The 20,833-nt window shown below is 36.5% G+C and overlaps 1 long non-coding RNA gene across 1 annotated transcript in view; it reads right to left on the bottom strand.

Moving 5' to 3' along the window:
• Window positions 1-2,639: 2,639 nt before the first annotated feature.
• The window catches only part of LOC138341699 (uncharacterized), a 33,095-nt gene continuing 14,901 nt past the window's right edge, over window positions 2,640-20,833 (bottom strand). Inside the window, exon 3 of the long non-coding RNA XR_011214552.1 lies at window positions 2,640-2,894. This is a non-coding gene — a long non-coding RNA (uncharacterized lncRNA). The remainder of the gene's footprint in view (window positions 2,895-20,833) is intronic.

Here is a 20,833-nt window from a genome sequence, read left to right as displayed (position 1 = left end):
CATAAAGCTAACCGCCGCATGTTCTTGACTGACTGGATTTCGGCCCTTTACTGCATTATACCTCCATAATTTTGGATCCAATACAATGTATAAAAAATGTATAGTCATTATCTCATCAAAGTCCACCGAAGTCCATCCGCCCATTTTCCATACTTGTGCACCATCGACGCCTTGTCATTTCTTGCCGCTGCCTTTCCTTGGCCATGCTAACTTTTAATCCACTTGTGTCATCCATAATTTTATTGCTACGTTTCATTCATATTTCATTATGCTTTGATTTAAATCAGGTAAATATTCTTACACTTTACCAGGCTATGTATTTTTCGCACGCAAACTTCGCCCATAACAAATGTCATTCAGAGCGCATGACATCTCATGGCTTGTTGACTTGCCAATGTCCATTTCATGTCATCAAAATTATATGACACCACTAATTCATGCCAAAAAATTTCTCACACAAAGCATGATTGATTCAACCTGTACTTTGACCCTTCAAAAAGTCATTTATGCCAATCTTTTACCGTCACCGTGCTATGTCGAGTTACTAGATCACGACCCTTATTCATTCTGTCAACTTGTCTTGTCCTCTACCAATAAAATTTCCACCCCTTCCATGCCGCTGTTGTTTGAAAATTGTTCATCATCTTAAAATTGAATATGTCAGGGATGGGGTGCTAATTTATTGGTAAAGGAAGAGAGAAGTTAATAGGATGAAACACCCGAATATGATGTCCTCCTGCATTTACATTTGTACAAATTCAATATGGAGTCTTTTCCATTTGCATATTCAAATGGAGAAGAGGTGGTTTCCTTTGTTAACTTTTTTGCCAAAGCATCTGAAGTTAAAAGAGTGTCCACTTTCAGTAGTAAATATGTCCTTACCATTCTAAACATTCATCATTGTTTTCTTCTACGTACTGATGGCCATATTTAGTGTAGAATGTTGAAACCACTTATCTACATTTTTAGATGCATAATAGAAAGATCTACTTTCTCAATTTGGTACTCATGTAAATTAAGAGGGCATCCTATTCAGGTATTTAATCTGGTTAAATTATCTCGTCCTATATCAATAATATCTCCACCCAGTCCATGTCGATTTTGATTAAAATAATCTCATCATTTGAAAATTGAACATGTTCGGGATAGGCTGGAAATATTATTTGTAGAGGAAAAGAGAAGTTTATAGGATGTCACATTCGAATATGACACCCTCCCATATTTACATCAGTATTGAATTGAAAAGGGAGCCCTTTCTATTTGCATCAGTAATGTTAATGTAGGAAAGCATAGTATTTCTGTGTTTCATCTTGTTAACTTCTCTCATCCTCTACCAATAATATCGCCACACTATCTATGCCGATGTTGTTTGAAAAAGCTTCATCATCTGAAAATTGAACATGTTGGGAATGGGGTGGAGATGTATGGCAAAGGATAACAAAAATTAACAGGATAAAACACCTGAATACGAGGCACTGTACATTTACATACTTACAAAATTGAAGAGGGATCTCTTTCCATTCGCATCTACAAATGGGGCAAATGTTGTTTTCATGCTAAATGTTATTGCCAATGCATTTGAAGTGGAAAGAGTTTCGCATTTACCAGTAAATATGGCCTTACCATTTTCATCTTTCATCCTTGTTCCCCTTCGACGTATTCATGGCCATATTTACTGTAGAATACACACATTCTTTCAACTTTACTTGAATTCAAAATAACTTTAAGCATGACAAACACGTTTCCCAATTTTCGTATGCAAACGGTAAGATATCCCTTAAATATTTTGTACTAATGTAAATGTGAGAGGGAATGTATTTCAGGCATCATTTCATCCTGTTAACTTCTCTTGTCCTCAACGAATAATATCTCCACCCAGTTCATGCATGTGGTTTTTGAAAAAGGTTCATTATCTAAGAATTTAACATGTTTGGAATAGGGTGGAGATATGGTAGAGGATGAGAGTAGAGGCATCTCAACCCAATCGAAGGCCTAAAGTGATATTTCAACTAGAGGCTTAAAATCTAAATAAACTTCATATGGATTATTTCTTTAATTAAAAGTTCATACATTTTTAAATGCAAAGTGTATATACTTAATATTTCATAAAAATGATTTTTTATTTCTTTTTCAATTATCACCTTTAGTTAAGATTTTATCAATTCAACGTTATAAAATATCTTTGTACTCTTGCAATTATCAATTGTTCACATACTTCTATAAGTAATAAGTTGAAAATTTCAAAAAAAGAAAAGAATTAGAGCTACAGAATAAGATTCAGGAAGTTGATAATTTGTTTACCCAACATTTTACTATGTTTTTTTGTAATGCTTGAAAATCCAAGAATAAATAGAAAAAGAATTTACGAGTCACTTTGTTTAAAACTTTTGAACTATTGATTAATAATTTTGAGAGAATACTACTCTAACTTATAAAAAAAATTAAAGAAGAGAGTGTAATAGTGTCATGCCCCGAGATACCCGCGAGACGCAAACACGGAACCTAGGACCACAAGTGATCTCAATCTAACCCTGCTGGCATGATAATGAGCATACTAACGATAATAAACTGATGCGGAATCTAAATCATAATTAAATCTGAAAAGATGGGGAATACCCATAATGTATAACTGAGATATTTGAAAACAATGAGTTTAATACAAAGGAAATATTAACTCAATACTAAGCAGAATGTAACTATGTCTGAAATAAGACTCTCAACTGGACTAGAAATACTGGGACAAGACCTATCTAAATCTAGCAAAAACTGAAACTAAATGACTAAAGACTGAAATGATACTCATGACTGTTGTCCTCGGAGAATGAGGACTCACGACTGAATCTGCTGAACCGGAGATCGAAAGTCGATATATGCGTGATCTTGATGCTGAGAACCTGAACATGCATCACGAGAAGATGTAGTACACGTATGCGTCATAACATGAAAGGTATCGAGCATGTAGGATAGAATTAAGCTGAAATAAAAAATAACTGGACAAACATAAAAGCAAGTATAATAATTTGATATGATAATTTGAATTCTCACCTAACTGGATGCAATGACTAATTTATAACACGCTAAAGCTGAATATTGAATATACTGATAAGTGGTCAATGCAGAGAGTCTGACTGATCTGTGGAGCTACTAATAACCGGTAATAAAATGGCATGATCTAATTGTGGAGTACAATGCATACGCCTTATCGAGAAGACCCAATATACCCTGCCAAAGGTATAAAGGTATTCTAGCGTGATCGCTCAACTGATTGCCCATAGAGGGGACTTACAACCTACTTGGCTAGTAGTTGTGGGACTAATTTGGTATGCTAAGCCTAGTCCAAATCGGTATTATACTACTCCAAATGAATTTTGTAAATTAAGTGATTATATCTGAGTTTCTGTAAATGTTGGATAGCTCGCAATTAAACATGCAAATTGATAATGCAACAATTAATCTGGTAATTATACATTTATAATGAAGGCATGTATATCTGAACTGTCTGAAATATCTAACCTCGCATGTGTAATTCAAGAATAAAAGAAATACAAAGCTAGGGTTTTGAAATTCATAATATGGGTAATAACATGATAATCTGATTTGGAACTTATATTTAATAAATTCATGAAGTTCTATCAAAGTTCTAAAAACATAGGTCTGATCATGACAAGAGAATCAAAAATCTAACTGAAAACTAGGGACCCAATGGGTGAAAGAACCCATTACTGAAATACCACATACCTGGTGATGATATCCATTGAAAAATACTTAAGTTTAAAGGCTGGAACTACTAGAACTTGTTGCGTTCTTGAACTAGGGTTCTTGAACTTTTCCTCCTCTCTTGCTTGTAATTTTCTAAGTTTTGATTTAATGATTTGACTTAGATATGTTTTAGTTATGTTTCCAGGCTTAAAATGACTAAAATCTTATGATTTAGGGTCAAAACTTCGTATCTTAAGGTTTAAACGAAGTGGGAAAGGTCAAAAAGACCCCTGGTAAAGTTCATGTCGGACCAAACAACAGCTAGGACTGACGGTCCATCATCTGACCGATGCCCCGTCGTTGGGTCCGTCGATTGGGCCTCGACAGTCTTTTACTAAAATAAGCATAACCTTTTACTTGTATGTCTAAATTTATCAAGGTTGGTGACTATGGAAAGATAATTCAATTATCTATCTGTGGCTAAGTCATAGGACACCTAATTCGTTTTGTGGTTAGAGTCCCATCCCCAACTGAGACCACTCGACTGATTTCATCCACTTGAAAACTCGTGTAAAAGTGGCTAATTCGACTTTCTAATAGACTTGTTAGTTCCGCAGCTCGGAGAGAAAGTTCCATAATGAAATGGTTGATAGATAGAAGGGAGAATGCCGCTGACAAAGAGGAGATCTACCAGTCTCTTCTTTTTTTCATTCCTTCAAAGACTAGATCTAAGTCCTGTCGAGCAATCGCTTGCAAAACCCTTTTATAAGGCAGGCTGCGATGGGTTATAACCATTTGAAGTTGACACAACTGCATTTCCGCTTAACTGCCTTCAAATTTTCCACCTATGGACCGTGCTGGTTATCCGTAGATCTTGTAAGAGAGTGGGTGAATTGGGGTATCAATCGATGATCACAAACTACAGACCGTCATCTGACCTACGGACTGTAGGTCCGTCCGTCGATCAACACTTAGTCAATTTTTTCCCAGAAGAGTTTTTGGGAGTCTCTGATTTCATCGATGGTTGTGCAGGATGGACTGTTTGTCAAGCTACGATCCATCCATGGTCTCATTTGTTGTAGCTGCAATTTTCTTAAAATATGAATTTTTGTTTTTTAGCTATTGGGTGTTACATTATCTCCCCCTTGGAAACATTCTTCCTCAAATGAAGACTAATCTAGCTGAAAAAGAGGGGGAGAGCTACAAACCCCACTACTAAACACGGAGAACTGATTTTCTGACTAAATAGAGTTCTGAGTACATGCAAATCCGCTGGAAATGCAAGTACAAACTGTGGGAACATGATTCTCTATGACTTAATTTACGCATGAATGACTAGAAAACCTAAGAGGAACTAGTACCTCAAGCTGGAGCGGAATCGGAAGGAAAGAGGTGAGGATACTTGGCTTTCATGGCTGCTTCTGCTTCCCAAGTAGCTCCCTCTACGGACTGACATCTCCACAAAACCTTGACTGAAGCGAAATTTTTGTTCTCAACCTTCTGACCTAATGGTCAAGAATCTCAACTCATACATCCTCATAAGAAAGACTATCTTTCACCGCCATACTCTTTATTGGCACTATAGAGGCTGGATCACCCACATACTTCTTCAAGAGTGAGTCATACTGTCTGCGAGTACAATTTAACCATTTTATGAAGTCCATATTGATCACTTTGAACTTCCAAGCGGTAATATCAATCACTTGTTGTCAATTGGGGCACATACTCACAAAGTCTTCTATATCCCACTTAATGCCATTCCATCAATAGATTTCCCACATATCGCGTTACATCTTAGTGGAATCCGGATGAATATAATACCTTGAGTTATGGGCTTCTGCAAGAATATGTTACCTTAACTTGCCCACATCAGGAACACACAATCTATCCTGGTAGTGAAGTACACCACCTTCCCCTTGGGAGAAAACCTCCACTCTCCAATCGTGGACTGCATTCTTAAGCTCAAGCGAAATTGGATCACTGTCTTGCTTTGCATTAAACTCCACTACCAAAGAAGATTCTATCCCATTCTAAACTGTTACACCATTCTCTGATATGCTCATAAGGCAAACTCCTGAGCAAGCAAGCCTGTGAACATCCTTCACTACCTTCTTCCTTTCTTCCTCAACATGGGATGCACTATCTTCTACTACATTTGCCTTATCGGGATGATAATGCACACTAATATCATAAACCTTAAGGAACTCAAGTCATCTCCTCTGGCGAAGATTGAACTCTTTATGGGAGAACACATAATGAAGGCTCTTATGGTCAGTGAACACATCTACGGAACACCATACAAGTAGTGTCTCCAGATCTTGAGTGCAAACACCACTGCTTCAAGCTCGAGGTCATGAGTTGGAAGATTCTTCTCATGGTCCTTAAGTTGTCTACAGGCATACGCTATAACCTTATCCTGCTACATCAACACACAACCTAGGTCAACTCTGTATGCATGACAATATATTACATACCCCTCTGAACCCTTTTGTAGTGTCAAGTAAGGACTTGTAGTAAATCTAGTTTTCAATTCTGTAATGTTTTTCTCACAATCATCTGAAAATTGGAACTTGACCATCTTCTGAGTCAACCTAGTCAATTGTGAGGCTATGGAGGAGAATACTTCCACGAAACATCTATAATGATCAACTAGACCTAAGAAACTTTGGATATCTGTAGCAAAAGTAGGTCTGGGCCATTGTTTCACTTCTTCTATCTTCTGTGAATCCACTCGGATCCCTTCACTAGATAAAATATGACCAAGGAAAGCAACAGATTGCAACTAGAATTCATATTTGCTAAACTTAGCGAATAGATGGCGATCCTTGAGAGTCTATAAAACAATTTTCAAATGAATCGCATGTTCTTCCTCATTCCTAGAGTAAATGAGGATATCATCAATGAATACAATACCGAACAAGTCCAAGTACTATTTGAAAACTCTGTTCATCAAATTAATACATGTTGCAGGAGCATTAGTTAGTCCAAATGACATAACTAAAACTTCATAATGACCATACCGAGTTTTGAAGGTTGTTTTCTGAATGTCACTATCTCTGACTCTAAGCTAATTATAACGTGATATGAGTTCTATCATTGAAAAATGGCTAGCACCCTGAAGTTGGTCAAAAAAGTCATCAATCCTGGGGATGTGATACATATTCTTGATTGTGACCTTGTTCAATTGTCTATAGTTAATGCAGATTATGAGAGAACCATCTTTCTTCTTTATGAACAACAATGGTGCACCCTATGGTGAAATAATAGGTCTAATGAAGCCCTTATCTAGAAGGTCTTTCAACTGCTCTTTCAATTCCTTAAGCTCTGTAAGGAGGAACATAAATAGGTTGAGTATCTTAAAATAGATCAATTTGAATGTCGATTTCCCTTTTGGGAGGAACTCAGGGAAGATCTTCTGAAACACTTCTAGAAACTCACAAACTACTAGTAGTAAACAATATGTGAGTCACATCCTTGAGTTGGTAGGATGCAAATCTCACCTGGAAAGGCCAAAAAGACCCCTGGAAAAGTTGTTGTCGGCCCAAATAATGACCAGGATTGACGGTTCATCGCTTGACCGACGCCCCATCGCTGGGTCCATCGACTGGGCCTGTTCCACAGACCTTTACTAAAATGGGCATAACATTTTACTCGGAGGTCTGATTTTAGCAAGGCTGGTGGCTATGGAAAGATAATTCAATTATCTATTTTAAGGTAGGTTATGGGTCACCTAATTGATTTTGTGCTAAGAGTTATGACAGTGTAAAGTTGACACAACTGCATTTCCCTTTAATTGTCTGCAAATTTTCCATCTACGGACCGTGCTGATCATCTGTAGCTCTTGTTAAAGAGTGGGTGAATGGTGGTGAGGATTTATTGTCACAGACTATGGGTTGTAGTCTAAACTACGGTTTGTACGTCCGTCCGTCGATCAAGACTTAGCCAATTTTCTTGGCTGAGTTTTAGAGAGTCTCTGATCCCATCAACGGTTGTGAAGGATGGACCGTGGGTCAGGCTACGGTCGATTGTGTCATCTATTTCACCTGTAGATTTTTTGATAAACTAATTTTTTTTCCACGGGGTGTTACATTATCTCCCTTTTGGGAACATTCATCCTCAAATGAAGACTGATCTATCGGAAATAGAGGGAGAGAGCTGCAAATCATACTACTAAACATGAAGAAATAAGTTTCAGACTAAATTGAGTTCCGACTACATGCAAATACGCTTAAAATGCATGTACTAACTAAGGGAACATGATTCTAAGACTAAATTTATGCATGAATGACTAGAAAACTAAGGAGGAACTAGTACCTCAAGATCGAATCGGAAGGAAAGAGGTGAGGATACTTGGCTTTCATGGCTGCTTCTGCTTCCCAAGTAGCTCCCTCTACGAACTGACTCCTCCATAAAACTTTGACTGAAGCGACTTATTTGTTTCTCAACCTTTTCACCTGATGGTCAAGAATATCAATTGGTACATCTTCATAAGAAAGACTATGTTTCGCCGCCACACTCTCCAATGGCACTATACAGGCTGGATCACCCACACACTTCTTCAAGAGTGAGATGTGGAAGACGGATGCATTGTTGCTAATTCTGCTAGCAACTCTAACTCATATGTCACCTTGCCAACCCTTTTCATGATATTTTAAGGGCCTACATATCTAGGAATGATCTTCCATTTCTTTCCAAATCTCATCACCCTTTTCATATATCAGGAAAAAAACAATCATCATCTTGGAACTCTAGTTCCCTTCTTCTTACATCTGCTCAAGATTTCTGACGACTTTGGGCTGTCTTAAGTCTATCTTTAGTGAATTTCACTTTCTCAATAGTATTAAGGACTGAGTTTGTCCCTATCAAACCTTCTTCATGTACTTCAAACAAACTAATAAAAAATCTACATATACGCCCACATAAAGACTCATGAGGGGCCATCTGAATGCTGGAATGGTAGTAATTTTGTTGGCAAACTCAATAAGAGGAAAGTGATCATGTCAACTACCTTTGAAATTGATCACACAACCTCTCAAAATATCCTCAAAGGTCTGAATGCTACTTTCTACATGCCCATACGTCTATGGATTAAATGTTGTACCAAGGTTAACTTGAATACCAAGACCTTTCATAAATGACTTCCAGAAATGAGAGGTAAACTGAGGACCTATATATGAGATAATAGACAAAGTAACCCCATGCAACCTCACAATTTTACTAATGTAAAGCTTGGCATAGTCCTCTGCCAAATCTGTAGTCTTGACCACCAAAAAGCGAGAAGATTTAGTCATCCTATAATTATCACCCAAATGGAGTCATGCTCTCTGCGAGTACGAGGTAACCATGTTATGAAATCCATATTGATAACTTCCAACTTCCAAGTAGGAATGTTGATCTCTTGAGTCATACCTCCTGGTTTCTAATGTTTTACCTTGACTTGCTGGGAATTGGGGAACTTACTCACAAAGTCTGCTATATCCCTCTTCATTCCATTCCACCAATAGACTTTCCAAAGATCGCGATACAACTTAATGGCACCCAGATGAATAGAGTACCTTGAGTTATGGGCTTCTACAAGAATATGCTACCTCAACTCGCCCACATCAAGAACACACAATCTACCCTGGTAGCCAAGTACATGAGCTCCCCCTTGGGAGAGAACCTCCACTCTCTGATCGTGTATTGCATTCTTAAGTTCATGCAAATTTGGATCACTGTCTTTCATTTCCTTAAAATCCACTACCAATGAAGTTTCTTCCCCAATCTGACCTGTTACACCATTGTCTTATATTCTCATAAGAGAAACCCCTAAGTGAGCAAGATTGTGAACATCCTTCACTAGCTCCTTCCTTTCTTCCTCAACATGGGCTACACTACCCATAGATAGTCTTCTAAAGGTATCTGCTACTACATTCGCCTTACTTGGATGATAATGCAAACTCATATCATAATCCTTAAGGAACTCAATCAATATCCTCTTGTGAAGATTCAACTCTTTCTAGGTGAACACATAATGAAGGCTCTGATGGTTAGTGAACACATCTACGTGAACACCATACAAGTAGTGTCTCCAAATCTTGAGTGTTAACGCCACTTGTTGCATCAACACACAACCTAGTCGAACTCTTTATGCATTACAATAGATTATATACCCATATTAACTCTCTGGAATAGTCAAGCGAGGAGCTGTAGTCAATCTAAATTTCAATTCTGCAAATTTTTTCTCACAATCATCTGAAAATTGGAAGTTAACGATCTTCTGAGTCAACCTAGTAAATGGTGAGGCTATGTAGGAAAATCATTCCACGAACCTTCTATAATAACCAACTAGACCTAAGAAAATTCTTATATCTGCAGCAGAGGCAGGTCTGAGCCACTGTTTCACTAGTTCTATCTTCTGTGAATCCACTTGGATCCCTTCACTAGATAAAATGTGACCAACGAAAGCAACGGATTGCAACCAAAACTCACATTTTCTAAACTTAGTGAATAAGTGGAAATCCTTGTGAGTCTTAAAAACAATTCTCAAATGACTTGCATTTTTTCCTCATTACTAGAGTAAATGAGAATATCATAAATGAAGACGATAGTGAACAAGTCCAAGTATTGTTTGAAAAATCTGTTCATAAAATCCATGAAAGCTGCAGGAGCATTAGTTAGTCCAAACGACATAACTACAAATTCATAATGACCATATCAAGTTCTTAAGGCGGTTTTCAAAATATTAATATGTCTGACTCTGAGCTGATTATAACCCGATTTGAGGTCTATCTTTGAGAAATGGCCTGGGATGGGAGACTTAATCTTGATTGTGACCTTGTTCAATTGTCTAAAGTCAATGCACATTCTGAGAGAACCATTTTTCTTCGTTACGAACAACACTGGTGCACCCCATGGTGAAATAATAGGTCTAATGAAGCCCTTATCTAGAAGGTCTTTCAACTGCTCTTTCATATCCTTAAGCTTTGCTGGAGCCATTCTGTAAGGAGGAATAGAAATAGGTTGGGTATCTCGAAGAAGATCAATTTCAAAATCGATTTTCCTTTTGGGGGAACTCAGGGAAGATCTTCTGGAAATACTTCTGGAAACTCACATACTACTGGAACTGACTCAAGAGATGGGGTTTCATGTCTAGAATCCTTAGCCCAAATTATATGATAGAGATAACCCTTAGATATCATCTTTCTGGCCTTAAGGTAAGAAATAAATCGACCCATAGGCGCTAAGCTACTACCCTTACATTCAGTGATTCGTTTGTTTGGAAACTTAAAACGAATAATCCTAGTTTTACAATCGATTGAGGCATAACATGAGTGTAACCAATCCTTACCTAGAATGACATCGAAGTTCTATCATTTCTAACTTACTAGGTCTGCGGAGGTAACAATTTGAGACACTCTGACAAGGTAATTTTGTCTATACCCGTCTAACTCTGACTGGGTCACCGACAGGAGTAGAGACTGTGAAAGGTTCTGAGAGAGTTTAAGGACTAACACTTAATTGGACTGGTATATTGAGTTACAAAAGACAAATTCATGTTTGTTGTCTTTCCACTAAGTGAACCATATGTGAGTCACATCCTTGAGTCGGTAGGATGCAAATCTCACCTATCACTACCAGTTCCTTACATCACACCAAATATTTTCTTGACCTCATCAATGAATTTCTGTAGGTCCTTACCAACTTCTGTCTCTAAAAACATAGGTGGATTAATCCTAACAAAATCACAAACTCTAGCTGCCACAAATCGGTCATTTATATTAGTAGGAACTAGAACCTGTTGATTGTTCTGGTTGGTCATACTCTGAGCCAACATCTGTATGACATTCTTGAACTCAGCATTAGAGACTTCCTAATTTGGGATTGGAGGAGTTGCGTTTGCATTTCTAGCGTTCGCATTCCTAGCATTAGCTCTACGAGGAGGCATTATCTGAAACATAGAGCATCAGTTTAGAGTGAAATAAGATCATACCTTACGCACAATCAGAGTAACAAGAAAGTAAATTTTACCTAAAACAACCTCCTTATCATTAAATATGGTGCATTTCAAACTTATGAAAAGGACTCTACTTAGTGCGGCTTTTTAGACATCCTAGGAATCATGAACCTAGTGCGCTGATACCAAGTTTTGTAAATCCATGAGCTACCCCCGAGATGCGCACATGAAACCTAGCACCACAAGTGATCCCAAGCTAACCCTGTTGGCATGATCATTATCATACTACAGATAATAAGCTGATGCAGAAGCTAAATCATAATTAAATCTGAACAGATGGGGAATACCCATATTCTATAATTGAGATATTTGAAAATAATGAGTTTAATAAAAAGGAAATATTAACTCAATACTAAGCTAAATCTAACTATGTATGAAATAATCCTCTAAACTGGACTAGAAATATTGGGACAAGCCCATGCTAAATCTAGCAAAAACTGAAACTAAATGACTAAAAACAGAAATGACACTCATCACTATTGTCCTAGGAGAATGAGGACGCGCCACTAAATTTGCTAAACTAGAGATCGGAAGTTGAATTATGCGTGATCTAGATGTACAGAACCTGAACTTACATCACGAGAAGATGTCGCACATATATGCGTCAATACTTTAAAGGTACTGAGCATGTAGGATAGAATAAAGCTGAAATAAAACATTACTGAACAAGCATAAAAGCAAGTATAATAATTTGACATGATATACTAAATTCTGAGCTAACTGGATGCAATGACCAATTTATAACATGCTGAAGCTGGATACTGAATATACTGATAAATGGTCAATGCAAAGAGTATGACAGATCTCTGGGAGCTACTAATAAGCGATAATAAAACTACATGATCTAAATGTGGAGTCCAAGGTATATGCCCCATCAAGTGGAACCAATATACCCTGGCAAAGGTATAAAGGCATGTTGGTGTGATCACTAAACTGATTGCCCACAGAGGGAACTTACAACCTACTAGACTAGTAGTTCTGGAACTAATTGGGTACGCTAAACCCTAGTCCAACTCGGTATTATGCTACTCACAATGAATTATGTAAATTAAGTGATTATATGTGAGTTTTTGAAAATATTGGTTAGCTCAAAACTGAACATTTAAACTGAGAATGCAACAATTAATCTGGTAATTATGCATTTATAACTGAGGCATGTATATCTGAAGTGTCTAAAATATTTGACCTAGCATGTGTAATTGAATAACTAAAGAAATACGAAGCTACGTTGCTGAAATTCATGCAATAATATGGGTAATAACATGATAATCTTATTTGGAACTTATATTTAATAAATTCATGAAGTTCTATCAAAGTTCTAAAAACCTTAGGTTTGATCATGATAAGAGAATCAAGAATCAGACTGAAAACTAGGGACCCAATGGGTGGAAGGAACCCACTAGTGAAATCCTACATACCTAGTGATGAAATCCACGGAAAAATACTCAAGTTTCGGGGCTGGAACTGCTAGAACTTGTTGCATTTTAAAACTAGGGTTCTTGAGATTTTTCTCCTCTCTTGCTTCTAATTTTCTAAGTTTTGATTTAATGATTTGACTTAGATATGTTTTACTTATGTTTCTAGGCATAAACTGACTAAAATATGATCATTTAGGGACAAAATGACTTATATTAAGGTTTAAAGAAGTGGGAAAGGTCAAAAAGACCCCTGGGAAAGTTGTTGTCTGACCAAACGATTGCCAGGACCGACGGTCCGTCGTCTGACCGACGCCCCGTCGTTGGGTCCGTCAACTGGGCGTGTTCGACAAGCCTTACTAAAAAGGGCATAACTTTTTACTTGGACGTCTGATTATACAAAGGTTAGTGGCTATGGAAAGATAATTCAATTATATATCTGTGGGTAGGTAATGGGACACCTAATTATTTTGTGCTAAGAGTAATGACCATTTGAAGTTTACCCAACTGCATTTCCCCTTAACTATCTGCCAATTTTCCACCTATGGACTGTGCTGGTCATCCGTAGCTCTTGTTAGAGAGTGGGTGAATAGGGGTCTCGATCGACAGTCATAGACTACGGACCGTCAAATAAAACTTAGCCAATTTTTTCCCGGCTGAGTTTTTGGGAGTGTCTGAGCCCATCAATGATTGTGCAGGATGGACCATGGGTCAGGCTACGGTCCGTTGATGGTCTTGTCTGTTGCACCTGCAGGTATTCTGAAAAACTAATTTTTGTCTGCTTTAGCTACGAGGTGTTACAGACAGGAGTTAAAATAATACAATAATGTGAATGTGTAAGAAAATAAAAAAAACTCTTCTTAATTTCTTCTGTTTAAATTAGATTAAAGAGAATAAAATATTATTTAAAAAAAAATTAGATTATTTAATCATAAATAATGAATTTATACCACAAAAGATAAACATATAATTTATTCTTGGTAAAAAACGAAGGCCCTTAAAATTTGGGGCTAAGGAAAATGCCTTATTCAAATAAGCATAGAGTCAACCCTGGATGAGAGAAGTTAACATGATTAAAGAGCTAAATACAATGTCCTCCTACATTTACATTAGTACCAAATTGAAAGAGGGATGTCTTTCCGTTTGTAATTTCAAATAAGGCAAAGGTGATTTCAATGCTTAATGTTATTGTCAATGCACTTGAAGTGGAAAAAGTATTTTCATTCAGCAGTATATATGGCTGCAACATTCACAGTTTTCATCCTTGTTCCATTTCTAGGTATCGACAACCATATTTACTATATGAATGTTTCCACTTTATCCTCATTGGAAACAAAAATAATCATGAAAACCTCCTTTGACCTATTTGTAGATGCAAATGGTGTTGGGTTTTATTTGCCCTGATTTCTTACCATAAATAGGTTTTCCTTTTAGGAAAAGGTTTTTGATTGACTAATCCTTTTTCTAGTAAAAAAAGGTTGAGGACTCTATAAATAATGGAATGTTCCTTCTAACTTAATCAGCATTCACAATGTAGTTTTAAGGGCTTTGAGAGTTTTTGTTACAGGGAGAATTTGTGGGTCACAAGCTTGATACGTGATCACTTGTGTGAACCTCCCATGTATTCCAAGTGAATTGGTTGAGGTTGTTTCCCTCTCTATTTTGTACTCTCATATTTATAGTGGATTGCTCATCTTCTTTGTGGACGTAGGTCGATTGACCGATCCCCGTTAAATCTTTGTGTCTTTTGGTATATTTCTCGTTGTCTTCTTACTCGTGGTCTTTTGAGGTTTGCTTTGCTAGCTTCCACATTTACACCTCCTTATTTCTGGTGCTAACAAGTGGTATCAGAGCTAGATTCAATAATGGAGTCAGGTTTTATGGTTCGATAAATGATGATTGAACCAAGTTAGAAAGATGTATTCAACTTGACGGGGTGTAGATCTAGCCGCAACCTTTTTGACAGTAATGAAGATTTTGTCGGAGAAATTGTTTCAGAGAGGTTCTCTGTGTTGAGACACAAATTTTGCAATGGAGATTATGGACAGGAGAAGCAAATTGTTGAAGATTAAGTAAAGAAGGTGGACAAATTTATTTTGTCAGAAATTCAGGCCAAGGGGGAGATTTGTTAGGTTTTTTTTGCCCTAAATTTCTTACCATAAATAGGTTTTCCTTTTAGGAAAAGGTTTTGGATTGACTAATCCTTTTCTTGTAGGAAAAGGTTTAGGACTCTATAAACAGAGGTATGTTCCTTCTAACTTAATCAGCATTCACAATGTAGTTTTAATGGCTTTGAGAGTTTTGGTTAGAGGGAGAATTTGTGGGTCACAAGCATGATACGTTATCACTTGTGTGAACCTCCCATGTATTTTGAGTGAATTTGTTGAGGTTGTTTCTCTCTGTATTTTGTACTCTCATATTTATAGTGGATTGCTCATCTCCTTTGTATACGTAGGTCGATTGACCGAACCACGTTAAACCTTTGTGTCTTTTAATATACTTCTCGTTTTCTTCTTACTCGTGGTCTTTGAGGTTTGCTTTGCTAGCTTCCGCGTTTACACCTTCTTATTTTCAATCCTAACAAGTGGTATCAGAGCCAGATTTAATGATGGAGTCAGGTTTTGTGATTCGATAATTGATGATTGAACCAGGTTAGAAAGAGGTGTTCATCTTGGCGGGTGTAGTTCTAGCCGCAACCATTTTTGACAGTAATGAAGATTTTGTTGGAGAAATTGTTTCAGAGAGGTTCTCTGTGTTGAGACAAAAGTTTTGCAAAGGAGATTATGGAGAGGAGAAGCAAGTTGTTGAAGATTAAGTAAAGACGGTGGACAAATTTATTTTGTCAGAAATTCAAGCCAAGGGGGAGATTTGTTGGGTTTTATTTGCCCTGATTTCTTACCATAAATATGTTTTCCTTATAGGAAAAGGTTTTGGATTGACTAATCCTTTTTCTAGTAGAAAAAGGTTGAGGACTCTATAAATAGAGGAATGTTCCTTCTAACTTAATCAGCATTCACAATGTAGTTTTATGGGATTTGAGAGTTTTGGTTAGAGGGAGAATTTGTGGGTCACAAGCTTGATACGTTATCACTTGTGTGAATCTCCCATGTATTCCGAGTGAATTGGTTGAGGTTGTTTCCCTCTGTATTTTGTACTCTCATATTTATAGTGGATTTCTCATCTCCTTTGTGGACGTAGGTCGATTGACCGAACCCCGTTAAATCTTTGTGTCTTTTGGTATATTTCTCGGTGTCTTCTTACTCGTGGTCTTTTGAGGTTTGCTTTGCTAGATTCCACAGTTACACCTGCTTATTTTCGGTCCTAACAAATGGAATGTGCTCCTGTTTCAATTTGGTAGTAATGTAAATGTGGGAGTACATCCTATTCAGGTATTTTATCCTCTTAAACTCTCTCATCCTCTACCAATAATATATCCACCGTATCTATGTCGATGTTTTTTTAAAAAAAGGTTCCCCTTCTTAAAATTGTATATGTTGGGGACGTGGTGGCAATATCATTGTTAGAGGGTGAGAAAAGTTAATTGGATATAACACTTGAATACGAAGTCCTCCTACATTTACATCACTACCATATTAAAAAGAATATCCTTCCAATTGAATCTACAAGTGGATCATCAAAATATTTTGAGGATCGCCAAAGTGGGGCTTTGAATCATAAAAATTAAACAATTTGTGAAGCTTTTTGGGACATTTTGGCAATATAGTTCGGCAATGTAAAACATCTTCAGCGATTCACCGAACTTATGGGTGTTAATCACTAAATTCAACCCAGATATGTTTTAGTAAACTAACAGTAACTTTATACCCATCATTGAATTGATGGATGGTCGGTGGCGTTGGAAACAAGACTCAATCTTCTTTAATCTGATAGGTTGTGTCTCAACTAACTCATCAAATTTTAACATATATAATCTTTTCAGTTTTACTCTTCATGATCTTATGAAAACTTAATTGATAGGGAAGCTTTGTACTAGTCAAAGTGCTAGAGGTTGCTTATGACCTAATATACATATGATACACATCCCACATTTAGAAATTGATCTTAACACATGGACAATTGATAATAACCTCGTATAAGACTATTTCCGTACAAAGAATAGTTCAGATGTTAGCTTAGAAATTTTTGATAAGTTACATAACATACCTTATGGATAAACTCTATCCAATAGTTATTTCAAACTTCTTCCATTCACACATTCAGGGGTGCTAAACTTCCATCAAGTTGAGGAAAATATATTTTTCATCACATTCTCTTTCATCAATTCGTACACAATATATGGGTGATGCGACTGGCAAAATAAGAAAGAACTTTTGTCGCTTTGAAAATCCAAGTGACCTACACATGACACACTACCCAATCAAAGCAGACCAAACTCATTTGCTACACCTCAATAATATGCGTTAAAAACAACCATGAAATTTATACACTTCCAGATCAATCATTAATAGTTATTAATTTTAAAACAACATTCATTAAAGGTATTAAATTAAGCAATTGAAAAAAATACAAAAGAGTAGAATGAAACAAAAAACAAAAGAGAAGGAAAGAATACAAGTAGTCTTTAAACCCATCAGTAAGATGAACAAGGGAGTATACTCTAAAGAGATTTTTGGTGAAAAGTTTTAGCAAGACACTCTTGAGTCCTCAAAAAGAAAAAATGGGAGTATCTACCTCTTTTTCTAGTGAAGGAGCACGAATAGGTTTCAACACCTCAAAAGAGGAAATAGTAAATTCATATTGCAAGGTAGTGTTTTATTTTGGTGACAAGTCTATATATATATATTACCATGAGTTGAGTTGTAACACCCAAAAGTTTATAAGCTAAGATCCGAACTATTCTTCATTTCGTATAAGGTCATTTTGAGTGATTGTTGAATTGTTCTTTTAAGTGTTACAGTTTTAGTATGAGAACAATTTTTTATATGAATTAAGGTCACTAGAGTCCCCTAACACAAAGTTTATTTGAAAGATTCTTTACCGATTAAGTTTTGATAAAAGATATCTCCTAGCATATAATGAATTACATGTTACTTAACCTATCAAATTGAAGGTTTATGAGTGATCTTGAAAACATCACAAAGTTTGCCTCGTTTTGAGTTACGAATAAACGGTTATGCCCATTTTAGTAAAACCTTGCAGTCCAATTTCTCTGGGTGACTACAACGGATGGCGGAATGTTCCACAAACCGTAGAGCCATCCAGGCTTGCTGCCTTTTTTCACCAACAACATCCAGAATGCGTTCCAGGGTTATTTTGGTATTTTCAAGCTTTTAACCCTGTTCTAAGTCGTGTTTGAGTGTTTTAACTAATTAAATCATTGAACTAACTAGATTTCCTCTCAAAATTCATCGTAAAGATTCAAGTATCTAAAAATTCTCCTAAAACTCACCTAATTTCCTCTTTTTGATCAAGAACCATAAAACTTCTATGTCAAAAATTCAATATAAAAAGGAAAATTTTCCATCCAAGATTTTCCAAAGTTCTTCCTCTCTGAAGATCAAGCCCAGGATTCCATGTTCAAAGATTTCCCCGAATATGATGAGAGAAGTTAACATGATGAAACACCTGAATACACTATCCTCCTACATTGACATTAGTACCAAATAAAAATAAAGTTCTCATTCCATTTGCAATTGCGAATGGGGCAAATTTTTTTGGATGCTTGATGTTATTGCGAATGCACTTGAAGTGGAAAAAGTGCCTTTATTTAGCAGTAAATATGGACGCACCGTTCATATTTTTTATCCTTATTCCATTAATAGGTATAGATACCAATATTTAGTGTAGACATATTTCCACTTCATCTTTTGTAACACCCCGTATTCAAAACAGACCAAAAATTAGCTTTTCAAAAATCTGTTGGTGCAATCGACAGTCACTTTGGACGTACCATAGTATGATCTATGGCCCGTAATGTTCAACCGTCGTTTTCCATTGAAACTCTCCCAAAAAACTCAGCCTAAAAAACGACGAAGTGTCGATCCGGAGATGGATCTACGGTCCGTGGTCTGTGTCTATAGCTTAAGACTCAAGTTACCCAGCCTCTGACATGAACTACGGATCACCAACACGGACCGTCGTTCGATCTACGGTAGGTCTGACCGTAGATAAAAGTTAGCACTTAGTAGGGAGGAAATGTTGTTGGGTCAACTTCACATGGTCATAACTGTTAGCACAAAATGAATTATGTGTGCCATAACCTATCAAAAGATAGATAATTGAATTATCATTCCATAGCCATCGAGTTTGCTAAATTCCAACCTCCAAATAAAAAGTTATATCCATTCTAGTAAAGTATTGTCGAGAACATCCAAACAACGTACCTTCGATAATCGACAGCCCATCAGTTCAGGTCATCGTTTGGTCCGACAATAATTAACTCAATGAGATTTTGGTCTTTTCCTACAATAGTTCGGGACATGTATGCAGATGAGGAGAAAGAATTTCTTATATACTTTGCTATTCCCTCCGTTAAAACTACTTAATTTGTGGAAACTTCACTCTTAAAAATCGTAAGTTATCACAAAAATATTGTGCCCAATGAGATGATAACAATAGTGGGTGAGACAAATAAGACACGTTAGCCTCTCCATCAAGTGTTGTCTCCCACATATGTAATAGTATGTCTGGAGGTTGATAGACAGACAAATTGGATAGAAGTAACAGAAGAAATAAAAGAAGCATAAGAGATGTTTGAATTAATACATCAATGTTTAGTCTTCCGAAATTGTCTCTTACTTTTTCAAGAATTCTCTTTAGAATTTCGTAGTACATGTACCTAGTAAATTGTGATACATGTATTTAATTATTTGTGAAAGACTTTTTGTTTTCTTTTTTAAGTAGTATAAATAGTGATGTAGTTGATGTTTGTAATCATCTCAAGTGGCCTTAAATAGCCTAAAATAAACTTGAGCATTCTCTAAAGATACCATTTTCCTTCCATATTTCCTACAAATGGTATCAGAACAGGTTTTCATTCTTAATCTGGGGTTAGGTGAAGAAAAAAATATGGCATCCAAAACAACTGAAGGTGTTGATTCTTCAATTGTTCTTATTCTATCTTTTTATGGAACTTATTTTGAATACTAAAAGATAAGAATAAAAATGCATTTGAAAGTTGAAGGTTTGTGGACTATTGTAGCAAGTAGCAGAGATGAAAAATCTTGAGGCTAAGTATCGTCAAGATGCAAAAGCCTTGAGCAAAATCCAAATGGGAGTCGCAAGAACAAATTTTGCAAAAATTGCTACTTGTGAGACTGCAAAGGAAGATTGGGATTCTCTGAAAACTAAGGTGTATGGTAACGAAAAGGTACGCACTATAAATCTTCAAACTCGTAGAAGAATGTTTTAAAATTTAAAGATGATGGAATCTGAAAGGAATGATGAATATTGCACAAGAGTAATGACTATTGTTAATGAAATGAGAAATCATGGTGATAAAATTTTTGACCAACAAGTTGTGGAAAATATTCTAATTAGTGTCACAGAAAAGTATGAGTACGTTGTTATTATCACTGAGGAGACGAAAGATCTTTATAAGCTTTTCATCAAAGAGCTAGTTGGATTATTTCGTGCACACGAGAAGTGAAGGTATTTTCGTAAAGATCAACCCAAACAGATGGTTTTCCGTCTAAAACAAATGAGAATTCTCAAAATTTCTCAAAAAGTCAACAGAATTACAAGCCAAAAGAGAAGCAGGATC

Source organism: Solanum lycopersicum, chromosome 2 (assembly GCF_036512215.1).
Source record: "Solanum lycopersicum chromosome 2, SLM_r2.1".
NCBI lineage: Eukaryota > Viridiplantae > Streptophyta > Magnoliopsida > Solanales > Solanaceae > Solanum > Solanum lycopersicum.
This window is presented reverse-complemented; position numbering and strand designations above follow the sequence as displayed.